Below are 13,308 nucleotides of genomic sequence, written 5' to 3'. Positions count from 1 at the left end.
TTTTCAGTATCTACAAATATTTTTGAATTATTTTGGTGATAGCGGTCATATATAGCATCCTGATGACATGCTGTTTTTCATAATCTACACTGACTGTCCTTATCTCCTTAGCATCCTTAGGGTTGAAGCTGTGAATCTGAAGCATACCAAAGAATGCTGGTGTTTTGCCTCCATTTCCTGATTAGTTAAATCTATAGTTACTTTTCCCCCCCTTAGATAAATTACCTATAGCTAGAACTTAAATCTTTCATTTGAAATGCAACCCAAATTCTTTTTTTAAATTGAGGTATAATTTACATCTAATGAAATGTACAAATTAAATATTAAAGTGTTTTGACAGTGTATACACCTATGAAACCATCACCACAATCAAGATAGTGGAAATTTCCATCACCTCTGAAAGATTCCTCATGATTCTTTGCTATCTCTTCCCATCAGACAGCCCCAGGCTACTGCTGATCTTATTTCTATCACTATATGTTTTCATTTTCTAGAATCATATATAAACAGAATCATACAGTATGTACTTTTTTGGGTCCAGATTTTTTCACTTGGCATCATGATTTTGAGATTCCTCCATGATGTTTGTATCAATAGTTTGTCCTTTTTTATTGGTAGGTAGCAATTCCACTGTATGGATATACCACATCTTGTTATTCATTCACCTATTGTTGGACATTTTCCCCCCAGTGTAGTGGGTTAAATTTTGTTCCCTAAAAAGATATGTTCAAACTCAACCTCTAGTACCTGAGAACGTAATCTTAGTTGGAAATAGGGTCTTTGCAGATATAATTAGTTAAGTTAACATGAGGTTATACTGGATTAGGGTGAGCCCTAAACCGAATCATTGGGGTCCTTATAAGAAGAGGACAGACACACAGAGACACAAAGGGAAGAAGGCCATGTGATAATAGAGGCAGAGATTGGAGTGATATGGCCCAGTCCAAGGGAATCCCAGCAACCCCCAGAAGCTGGGAGAGAGGCATGGAACAGGTTCTCGCCTAGAGCCTCCAGAAGGAACAAACCTGTTGATACATTGATTTCAGACTTCTGGCCTCCCGAACTGTGAGAGAAAACAATTTCTGTTGTTTTAAGCCACCCAGTTGGTGGAATTTGTTACAGCAGCCCTAGGAAACTAATACATCTAGTTTTTGTTTATTTGAATAAAGCTGCTATGAACGTTCACATGTTTTTGTGTGGACGTATGTTCTCCTTTCTTTTGGATAAGTATCTAGGAGTGGAATGGCTGGGACATATGCTTAACTTTTTAAGAAACTGCCAAACAGTTTTCCAAAGTGATTGCACCATTTTACATTCCCAAATTCTCAGACTCACAGAGTCTCAGAGTTCCAGTTGCCCTGCCTATTTACTAACATGTAGTATTGCCAGTCATTTTAATTTTAGTCTTTCTAATATGTATGTAATGGTATCTTATTGTGGCTTTAATTTGCATTTCCCTAATGCATTTTGTATATCTTCTTTTCTCTATTCAAATATTTTGAGAGTTTGGTCTTATTATTCTAAAGTCCTTTGTCGATATATACATATATTGCAAATATATTCTCTCATCTTATGGCTTACCTTTTTATTTTTTGAAGAGACAAAGTTTTAAATTTTGATGAAGTCCAACATCAATTTTTTTTGTGCGTTTTCTGCTTTTTGTGGTCTTTCTAAGAAAACATGGAAGTTCACTTGCACCCCCAGTGACAAATACTTACTGTGTTTTCCTTAGATATATGTTCTGTAACCCTACTTCTGTGCATTGGCATGCACAATACTTTTCATTTCAGTGTTATATCACATTGTAATATTTGAAAGATATTTTAAGTACAGTTGAAGATCCAGATTTAAGTTAAATTCAAATAACTCAACCAAAGTGGTAATTGAATGAACTGACTGACTTGGCAAATCCATCACCAAAATCACATATGCCTTGCATCCTCCTACTGGCGGATGGTACCCTGGAAATGCTGGCATTCATCCACTCATTCACATCCTTTCACTGCTGATGTGTATCGACACTGCTGTCCTGGCCTCTGCCTGGGGAAGGAGAGAGGAAGGCAGAGACAAGAAGGTAAGTAAGGAGCAGCAGAGTAGTGAAGGACTCTTCACCCAAACCACAGTCCTGGTGAGAGCCAGCTGCAATTTTAATATAAATTTGTCTGCCCTGGTCAGGACAAAGCACTTTCCATTTAAAGAATCTTCTTTTGGTTGCAACAGTTGCTATTTGAGAGTGTTAAAAACTGCGGGTAAGGAAAACATTTTTTTAAAAACTGAGCTATGTATTGGTGTGAGGAGGGAGGGTAGGAGGATTTAATTTCAAACTACGTGAGAGGAGAAAATATAATGTTAAAAACCCTCAAGACGTTTCCTAAATTGAGGGTCCCTTTGACCTATGTTGATGTACAGTTAGATTCTAATTAGAACATCCAAATTCTATAATGTGGTAAGCCTACAGGAATGATCAAAATCTAAAGTGACCTCAAAGCTAAATTAAAGACATATGATATAACCATATTCATCCATAATAGGTTATTTAAGTTTATATCACAAGCAAAAAATTTCACTGATTGTTTTACAATTTTGTTTCAACATTATGCAGCTCTTTTCAAACTCCTTGGCACTTCTTGAGGCTGGATTGAAAGACTGAGTGACAGAATAGGAAGAGGTGTTAAGGAGTTTACATTTTGCAGCCATAAAAGACGGCAAATGTGGTAGAGATGGGAATTAGGGAAATTGCTGCCTTGTGGAATTCCAGAAGGATTTAGTCAATTTGATTTTGTGTTTGACTCCCAGTAATGGGAGACGTTCCAAACCCACTGCATTTTGTGGATCAAATGTATTATTTTTTGGCCACCCAGCTGGGTGGCTGGAACTTGGCAAGAGTGAGAAATTGTCTCCCGAAGAGTTTTGAGTGCCTGGAGGAGGGTTGAGTGCTCCCGCTGGAGTTTGAGCTATAAAGGCATTGCAGAGAAATGTTAGAGGAGAGCAGAGACACCTGCTCTGCCATTCTCTGCGAGAATGTCATGCCCCGAGGAAGGGGATGCCTTATGGGACTTAGGCTTTAAAAAGTGCTAAGCAATTGAAACGGGAATCAAATTGGGAACAAGAAGTCAACTTGTGCCTCAGCAGCACCATAACTCACAGTCTGCAAATGCAGCAGCAACAACCAAGGAAAGGTTTGCGGATACTTGATTGTTAATCTTTCATGGTACCCACGCTCCTCTTAAATTTCTATCTATTCATCCAACAAATATTCACTGAGAACGCACTATGTAGCCGGGTGCTGTTGCAGGCGTCAGGGATACAGCTGTGAACCAAACAAAATGCCTCCCCTGAGAAGCTAAAGTTCTAGGTGGTGGAGACAGATCACAAACAAACAAACAAACAAACGTTCTATAACAAATAGTGATAAATACTATGGAGGAAAAAATGCAGGGTGCAGAGGCAGTTCTGGGGTGATACATTTTGAATGTCAACAAATATTTCTCTTCATTAAATTTACACTGCTCACAATGTATTAAGGCAAACCAAGACTCCCACAGCAGAGACATTCCTTAGACACCCTATTAATATAACAATATCTACGAATATTGTGTCTTCACATATATTTCCTTGTGCGGCCATCATGTCCACCCTGCATGGAAAGCAGGAGAGGTGTGCTCCTCCTGGAATACTGAGGCTTGGAGAGGTTAGTGGTCTGCTCAATAATATGCAAGTGGTTAGAGGCAGATTTTAGATTATAATAAGAACTATGCTTCTACTGAACTCATTTTTTCATTCACTCAGCAAATACTTATTTAGTTCCTAGAACGTGCTGGGTATGGGAATGGCTTTAGTGCCAGTGGCAAAGAAAACAGACACTGTCCCAGACTCATGGAGCTTAGAGTGTAGTGGGGGAGACAGATATTAAGCAAATTATGAGAGGTGAGGTAAATGTTAGGAAGAAGCGTTTTGTGCTAGGAAACTGAGACAAGGGGACCTGACCTTGTCTGGCCTAAGAATTACAAAAGAATGAGTTATCTGAACAACCAGATATAGTTGGGCAAACACAATGTAACATTGTTGCATCAAAAATTCCTGAAAATAGCATATTTAAAGTTAGGTGGTTGATCAAAATTGTAATTTACGTGTGCACCATTTTAAAACTAGAACTTCCATTCTCGTATACTTGCGTACGTATGCAAGTCTTCGTTAGCCACGACTGGATAGCTCTAGGGTCAGAGCACCTTGCAGACACGCTCACGGGTCTTATCTTGGTGTATGGTGAAGAAAGGACCATGGCTTACTCATCAACTTTTTAACCATATCAGTAATAATTACCCATTGTCTAAGGGTCTAAAATGGTAGAGGAAAGATCTACTTAAATATTTTATCATTGTACTGATTTATGCAAAATTTTAAGGACCTGAAATTTACACATTTGAGAGGCCAAAATGAGCTAGACAGGACCATTGCCCATGGGGTGGTACAGAAAGAGGATTGTGAATCTTATATAACCTGGGAGGGGCCTTCCCAGTGTGGCCCAAGGCAGCATAAATGGAAAAGATGGCCAGAGTTTTCTACAGAAACAAAGGATTCTAACTGGGAAGACGACATTGTGGTGAAACATGAAAGAAGGTGATGGTGATAAAGACAGAGAAACGAGTAGTGAGGTTGGAGCCAGAGTACAAGAGTAGGTCAAACAAGCATTCATGACAGAGTTCACCACCAGAGAACAAGCGTGTTTCTGTATGGTGGAGCCAAGCATGGCAAATTAGGGTATCTTGAAATAGTCACTCTTTTAAGATAAAAAGTCAAAAATTTAGACAATTTGATAATTTTCTTCTATATTGCAAGTGGGCCCATTAGCATGTGCTCTGGGCAGTTTTGATGCTCAGAAATGTTGACTGGTCTGAATTATGGAACTACTTTTGGAAACAGCACTAATTGAAAAACCGCTTTAATCTTCTTCACCTATTCAATGGAATTTTGCTTCCCAACATCTCAGTATTGCCTTTAGGAGCTATATGTAATAAGTCTACTTTTCTTTTAAATTACAGATCTTTTAAGTTTTGGAAAATAGTTCTTATGTTCTTTCCAAGGTAATCCTTTCTTCAGCATCAAAAGAAGCATGCTCTGCTCCTTAAACCACTTCTCAGATGATCTAGTTTCCAAGTATTCTTGCCTCTGTTGTCTTCTTCTAGACACTGTCTCTTTCCTTAATGTGCTTCTTAAAGTGTGCTCACAACTGCATGTGGTCTGACTGGTGGAAGATGAAGACAATCTTTTAAATTGAGCTTACAGTCACAAAAAGGTCTTCTTGCATTGGAGGATTACTTCAAAGTACTAGAAGACCGTGTGTGGGTCTTTAAATCTAAATATAAACAAATATTAGTGTATGCTTATTGTGTGCTAGGCCCTGTTGTAGGTGCTGGAGATAGAAGGGGAACAAGATTGTCAAATTTGCTGTTCTCACGGAGTTGACATCATAACAGAGGGGTTGGGTAGTAAACAAATAAACCAATAATTCTCATACAATTCTGACAGCAGCCAATAGTTTAAAGAAAACAAATAAGGAAATGTGACGGAGAGGGTGATGGGAACTGGACAATGTTGCATAAGAGATGGGATGTCAGGGAAGGTCTCTCAGGGGTGATAGATCGATGGACCGAGACATGATTGGAAGGAATTAGCCGTGGCAAGATCTGGGGGAAGAGTGTTCCAGGCAAAGGGCAAATCAACTTGCTCCTCCTTGCTGACGGTGCCCCCTGCCCCTTTTCCACAGGCACATAGAAGTAGATTTACCCTTTCTCCTCTCAGCTAAGTCATTTAGACTCTTCTCTTTTTACCTCCCTATTTTGTCTTTGAGGCCAAATGAAGATAAAGGTTCATGAAGATAAAGTGTGTGCTTTATCTCAAAACTTTGTTGTTTTGTTATTTGCATGAGAATTAGTACTGAGAGGAGCGGAATAGAAACACTTTCACCTCTCTACTTTTCTGTTTCTTATCAAATATCAAATAATAATGGTTAACTTCTATGGAGCCCTTTATTATATTCTAGTCACTGTGCTAAGCAGTATCCTGCATTATCTAGGAGGTAGGTTCTGTTATTATCCCCTCTTTACATATAGTAAAATGGAGGCACTGAGGAATTAATTTAGTTGCTTAAGGTCACACAGCTGGTAGTGGGGGATCCTAGGTTTGAACTCTTAACTCCTACGCTATTATGAATGAGTAAAAGCAAAGCTGTAAGTGTAAATGAAGTTTTGACAGTAGCCACAGCTGTTTATGTAGAAGCAGTTCCCAGCTAGTCTGTGTTCATTGTAGGACTGAAACATATATATACTAAACTTCTCTGGCATATCTGGAGGACACTCATCGAGAGACTGAGCTGGCAATGGGGGAAAAAGTCACCCAAAGGGAAGAAAGCTTCAAGGAGCAGCAGTTTGGTTCAGGGACAGTGGTTAGCCTTGGAAGGGAGATGGAACCCCAACCAGCACCTTGGCTTTCCTCTGACTGCTCTCTGGCCCTCTGGCCTATCCATGTGCCTTCAGGCATGAATTATGGGTAATAGTGAGGATGCTGGGGGAGGGGGAAAGATCTGGGGTGGCAGAATAAAAGTGTAGGAACTTTAGGGGCCGGCCCTTGGCTTCGCTGTTAAGAGTGCACGCTCCGCTACTGGCGGACCCGGTTCAGATCCTGGGCACGCACCGACACACGCTTGTCGGGCCACGCTGAGGCGGCGTCCCACATACAGCAACTAGCAGGATGTGCAACTATAACATACAACTATCTACTGGGGCTTTGGGGAGAAAAAGAGAAAGAAAAAGGAGGAGGATTGGCAATAGATGTTAGCTCAGGGCCGGTCTTCCTGAACAAAAAGAGGAGGATTGGCATGGATGTTAGCTCAGGGCTGATCTTCCTCACACACACACACACACAAAAGTGTAGGAACTCTAGAATCTCTATAGGAAGCAAAGATTGCAGCAGGAGCTGCAGCATCAGTGGTATTAGGGATGGAGAATGACATTTTGATGCCAGGAAAACATTCAAACGCTGATAATGGTAATGTGTGAAGAGACTTTTCTATGCTTTCCCAACTCTGATCCTCAGCTCGTCTCTAATCCCACCCCATGAGGCTCAGAGAAGGGATAAGGATCCCTCTCTCTTTTATATCATAAACTTTTATTGATGTATTACATGTATATAGAAGAGTGTACAAATTATAAATGGACAGTTTAGGGAATTTTCACAAAGTGGACACTGCAGGGAGATCAAGAGGTAAAATTTAAATGCATCCAACAAGTCCCCCTCACTCCTCCATCTCACTATCTTGACTTCTAACAGCATACGTTAGTGGAAGATGTTGCAGTTTTTTATATTTTTAACAAATTGCTTCAAAAACCAATGAAATCCTTCAACTGCAAGCCTTCTAAACTGGTTTTTCTAGGTCATAAAATAATTTTCAGCAACAAAATCATTTAGTGATGGAAACATTTCCAAACATTCATTTCTAAAATGTTCTTTTAGGAGCATGAATTTCTTTCGAAAAACGTTACTTTCTCCCTCATCTCCTTCATGAAGGAAGTCTGGGATGGGGCCCTAAAACTTGTACATTTAACAGGTTCCCAAGTGTTGTTGATGCTGCTGGTCCACTTTGAGAACTTTGAGAACGGCTGCTTGAAGGTAAGGGCTAATGGGAACAGATGAATAGATTTGTAAGACTCCAGGCTGGAAGCCGGAATTTATTTTAGCTGATGGATAAGGAGTCACCTTGCCCTTTCTGGGTGAGGAATATGTAGGATTGCCTATGCCAAAGATTGCCACATTTGGCAGGCTCTTTTAGATGCTTAAAGTGGCTATGAGGAGTGTCGCAGTCACACTTCCCTTTGAGACTGACTGTCATATCACATTCACACATTATTTTGTGGTATGTTCTTACTTTATATCTGATATATATATATATTCAATTGCTTCCTATTTATGTTGTACATCTCATTAGAAGACATGACCTTTATGCTTGATTTTTAAAAACTATACCACCATAACTACCCATGGTACTCTAGAACTCATGGTTTCATTCTTCTAAGCACTCATTTTCATCATGGTGCTGATTGTTTAAATATTGCAGGGTTCCATATTAGCTTGTGATACATCCACACTGAGAATACAAGTTGTGGATCTGTAACTAGAGGGAGCAGATATCTGAAGTGTGACATCAGTATTGATAAAAAAGAGTCACATGATGCCAATAAGATTGTTTATATACCACATCTAATATTTGCGCTCACTCAGAACGAGGGTCAGCCTCATCTACTCTAACTTTGCCAGCTAAATGACTTGCCATCCAGAAGATGCTATCTCTTAAATGTCACCCAAAGTTGACTCACTTAAAATGAGCTATGAGCAATTAGAACTCAATCTTGAAAACCAAGTTTTTTCTAAATGATATTATTATGTGGAAAAGACTGTATGGGGCACCATAATCTCTGCTGTAAATGTTCTACAGTCATAATGAGAGGTGTTACTCTGGCTATGAATCCTACAAAGTGCCTATAGCTGTTCCTCCTCTTACCTTTCATTGCAAAATGGCCACTGAGAACAAAAGGCTAACTATTTGATGTCCTGGAAGGGCTAAATGCTGCTATTTTGACATCTGCTGGGATCTTATCATGCTAGATTGTATTACTGGCCCCAATTCTTTACCCCTCCTGGTACTCATACTCTTTGTTATATAACTTTCAGTATCCTCTAACTATGGTATGAGTGTCACTCTCTGCGTCTTGACTTTGGGTTTAGCATGTGACTTGTTTAGGCCAATAAAATGGGGCAGAAGTGATAGTGTGCCAGTTCTGAACCTAGGCCTCAAGAGATCTTATATGTTTCTGCCTGTCCTCTTGCACCTCCCATTGCCATGAGAAGAACATATCTGAGTTAGCCTCCTGGTTCCAGCATGAGAATAAGAAACACACGGACAAGAGTTGCCCTTACCAAGTTGTACTAGCCAAACCTAGCTTAAAGCAGAGCCACCATTCAATTCTCATATGCATGAGCAAGCTGACCTAGATCTATTGGTCTCCAGCTGACCTGTAGATGTATGAGCAAGCCTAGCTGCCACCAGCAGAGACACCCAGCTGAGCTAAGCCTAGATCAGCCAATTTCTGGCCAGTCCACAGATGCATAAGCTATAATAGATGATTGTTGTTTTAAGCCATTGAGTCTTGGGATGGTTTGTTATGCAGCTATAGCTAACTGATACATTAACTGATGCCAAAGAGATCCCCAAAATGTGACAAAAAAAGGAAGTAGAAATTGATTATGTGGAGAACTGAAAGCAACATGTCATACATTTCTGCATAAAAGATATTTCAGTAGTAAAAGGAATGAGGTTTCAAAAAAGGAAGAAAAGAAAAATGAACAAAATATTTAGAGAGGCCACTTTCAAATATACAAGGATGAGCCAAAGGTAAAATAAGATTAGACATATCGTTGAACAAATACATAGAGAACAAATGCATAGTAGATGGTGAAAGGAATGTTGCCTGAAGGTTCCGGAAAATCTTCAGGCTTCCCATTTAAATGACTAAGCTAATTTTTGGGAAAAAGATCTACTTGAGGAGCCAGAAAGCAAAAATGTTGAACAATTTCTTTAAATAGTAACTCATTTATTCAACCCAATGACTGCTAATTTTGAGGCATTAAATGTTCAGAAAATAGTTATGATGGAATGCATTTTGCTCAGATGGAATAAAACAATCTTAAATTCATGGCAGTTACACTGACTTATAATGGACTGTGGTAAAAGGTTTTTATACAACATAAATCTTTAAAAATGTGTGAGCGTTTGTTTGCTTGCTTTGTTCAATATGGATAACATGAAGAAAAACATGAGCTAATGGAATTACTATGACAAAAATAGTTTATATTTATGTAGTCTCTTTTTCATTTGCAGTGTACTTTAGCATATATTATTTACAACAATATTGTTGAGGTCATTATTATCCTTCTTTGACAACTAAAGTGACTGAGGCTCAGAGAATATAAGTGATTTGGGGTCCAGCTACTTTTGGCCCTGAATCCAGAATTGCTCTTTTTAAGATAGATGTCGGAGACAAAGCTTGAGACAATTCTTCAATCTGAATTAGAGAAGTTCAAAAGTAAGTGTTACCATTCTGATATAATGTGAGAGAATTCTTTAAGCCCTGAAATAAGATACATTAGAAATGGTTAGGACTTTTGGGAAAATCTTTAATATGTACTGTTCTGAGAAAGCGAAAAGTTCGGCGTATATTTAGAGTGCTACAGTGAATAAATATCCAGCATTTAAATCTGTATTGTTTAGTTTTGGCACTTGGGCACACACTGCTTTTTTTGGTGTATTTTATGGACGTGTCTTATCTACCCATTTGATTATCTCACTCATGTATTCCCCATATGTCTTGGATGGAGCCAGAAATTCTCTTGGGGTCTTTCACTAATGTTAGTTTTCTTTTCTTTTTCCTTTGTTTTGGGAGGGGGTGCAGAGAACTTATTTTGAAGGATGCCTAGCCCATAGTGGCAGGAAATAATTATTGGTTAAATCAATATACCTAGCCATGCTAAGGGCAGCTTGCTACCAACAATAATTCAATCCATATAGTAAAAGTAGACCACCATTGTGAAAGGTGCCTCACGTATATTACCTCGATTCATCCTTGTAACAAGACAACACAATGAGCATTTTTTTCCCCTCGTGCAGAGGAAAATGATGCTCAGAGAGATGAAGTAATTTTCCCAAATTCACACAACTGGTAAATGCCAAGTCTAGAGTCATACCCAGGTTTATAAGACCAGAAACCTCAAGTTGTTTGTCTCTAGCTCCTTTCCTTGACAAATTAAGAAAACTGAGCTATTTTCTTATCATCATCCCTGTAAAAGTGAAGAATATAATGAGCTGTAAAACTCAGTTTTTAATGTGTTCTTTTTTTTATATAATTTTATTTATTTATTTTCCCCCAGAGCTCCAGTAGATGTATGTCATAGTTGCACATCCTTCTAGTTGCTGCATGTGGGACGCGGCCTCAGCATGGCCGGAGAAGCAGCGCGTCGGTGCGCGCCCGGCATCCAAACCCGGGCCGCCAGCAGTGGTGCGCGCTCACTTAACCACTAAGCCATGGGGCCGGCCCTTTAATATGTTCTTTTATTGCTTAATCTGAAGCAGACCTTTCAGATGGGCCAAAGAGATTTTAGGTCTGAGTCCAGGTTCATGTGTGTTTCCACCAATCTTGTACTCTTTCTTCATGTCCATGAGCTGAAACTTCTTGATGTTTGCTCACAAACACGCATTCTAAGGAAACTCAGAGCTTTCTAGAATACTCACTTGCTAGTGGATCTTTAGAGATTTTCCAACAGCTGAGTGCTCTGGGCAAACCTCCCTCCCTTCACTGCCCCCATAGCATGTCGCACTTCCAGATTCAGCACAGTCTGTGGGATGGTGTAGATGGGTGAGAGAGGAGAGCAACAACGGAGGAATCTAATTTCAGAGGAAATTACAACAGAGATCAAGTTGGTGGGCACAGTTGCTGAACTGAGACTGGATGTGAAATATTTGATGATCTCCAGCTATTTTAGCGACCTTCTCCTTGAACTTCTGAACACTTGTCTTCCCATCAGACTCTATTCTGCGATGTAGCTGAAGGGCCAACCAAGAAGTGACGGGGACCTGGTGATGCAAAACCCAACTAACATACAGGTCAATGATTGCTTGGATTCTTGGAAAGAAGGAAAAGGCCAGCCAGAGATATCCCTCGATTTGCACCAAAACTCTATTTCCCACTTGTTAGAAAAAGCCATGTAAATGGGAACTAAGTTTGGTATGAAATCACCAAACAAAAATCGACAAGAGAATGCAGTGTTCATGTTTTTATACCTGCGTTGCAATCACCCAACAAGCCAATATCAATAATTTCCAGAGTTGCCTTTGGCCAGGTGTAGCTCTCTGGTCTCACAGCATGTTTCCCTCTTGATGTCATGCTGCTCCTCTTTGGCATTTTACTAGATCTTGTGGGTCTCTGCCAAGGGCACCAGACAAGCTTTCTGTCAGGAGTTTTTCCAGGCTAGGAGCCAAAAAAGTGGCTTGGGGTTGTCCAGAACCTCCTTAACTGTTCTTTTTAGCCTGATCATTTATGATAGAGGCGGGAGGGTGCAGGACACAATGCCTTATGTCATCTAGTGGTTTGCTGACTGTTTATTAATAGACGACATAGAAATCTATAAGAAGAATGTGGGCTGTCAATGCCAGCATGCAAGTTATATCTAGAAGGAAGATTTTAAGAATGTGGTAATGGGAAATTCCTGCCAACTGGATCTGTTCTCACCAAAGGAAGGAAAAAATCCTCTAGTTCTGCCAATGTGAAGGCTCCAATTGCAACTGGTAATCAGCCTGATATTTGAGTCTCTATGTTCATTGTAGTTTTTGTGTGGTGTCAAGTTGGCTGGACTTGTGTTGTGACACAGACATCCCACTGGAACTTCCAGACCCAAGGTGGAAAGTTGAGCTGCCTATCGGTAAACAATATTTTTTAAATGTTGGAGAATTTTCATCATTACGTCATTTGGTTTCACGCTTAGATTGCTTCCTAGCTGATATTCTTTCCATCCGGAGTTGCAACGTGCGCCATGTGGCACTTTGGAAATGCCTTGAGACTTTCACTCTGTTTTTGCTTATAAATAGACTTCCCCTACCATCTAAATCAATTTAAGATTAGATCACCCATATTAGTCTGAAATATTACCATAAACTGGAATGTGAAATAAGCTGCAACGAGACTAAACTCAGTTGACACAAAAATATTAAGCAGCTAACATACTGATTTAGTTTATTCAATTTTAAAATACTGGTTGGCTGGGTAAATATATATATTTTTGCAATTCCTTTTTATTTAACTCTCGAGTTAATTTCAATTTCCATTTCGTATCATTTCTTTCAGGGAGATTGGAAGATCATTATCCATTACATCCTGTGAGATTATTTAGTTTGAATTTTGATTTGCTTTTGTAATCATTTCCTGAAATTGGTGGTTTAGATAGCAAAGCACAGTTTCAAACCCTACAAGCAGCCTCATAATACATACTAGAAGTAATTTTTTCATAGATGACTTAAATCCTGTTATATTCAGCTGCATAGAGATGGAGAGTGCCTTCAGCACGATGAGCCATCACTTTATTTTTAAAGCTCGCTTATGTCAACGCTTTCTATCCATGACTAGGTTAGCCACCATTATTCAGGGGTGAGATCAGAGTCCTTTTCTTTCCCAGAGCTGCTTGCCATTTTCTCAACACCTGCCT

The sequence above is a fragment of the Ceratotherium simum genome, chromosome 19 (genome assembly GCF_057802395.1).
Source record: "Ceratotherium simum simum isolate JZ-2026a chromosome 19, ASM5780239v1, whole genome shotgun sequence".
Lineage (NCBI taxonomy): Eukaryota > Metazoa > Chordata > Mammalia > Perissodactyla > Rhinocerotidae > Ceratotherium > Ceratotherium simum.
Note: the sequence above shows the minus strand (reverse complement) of the source record.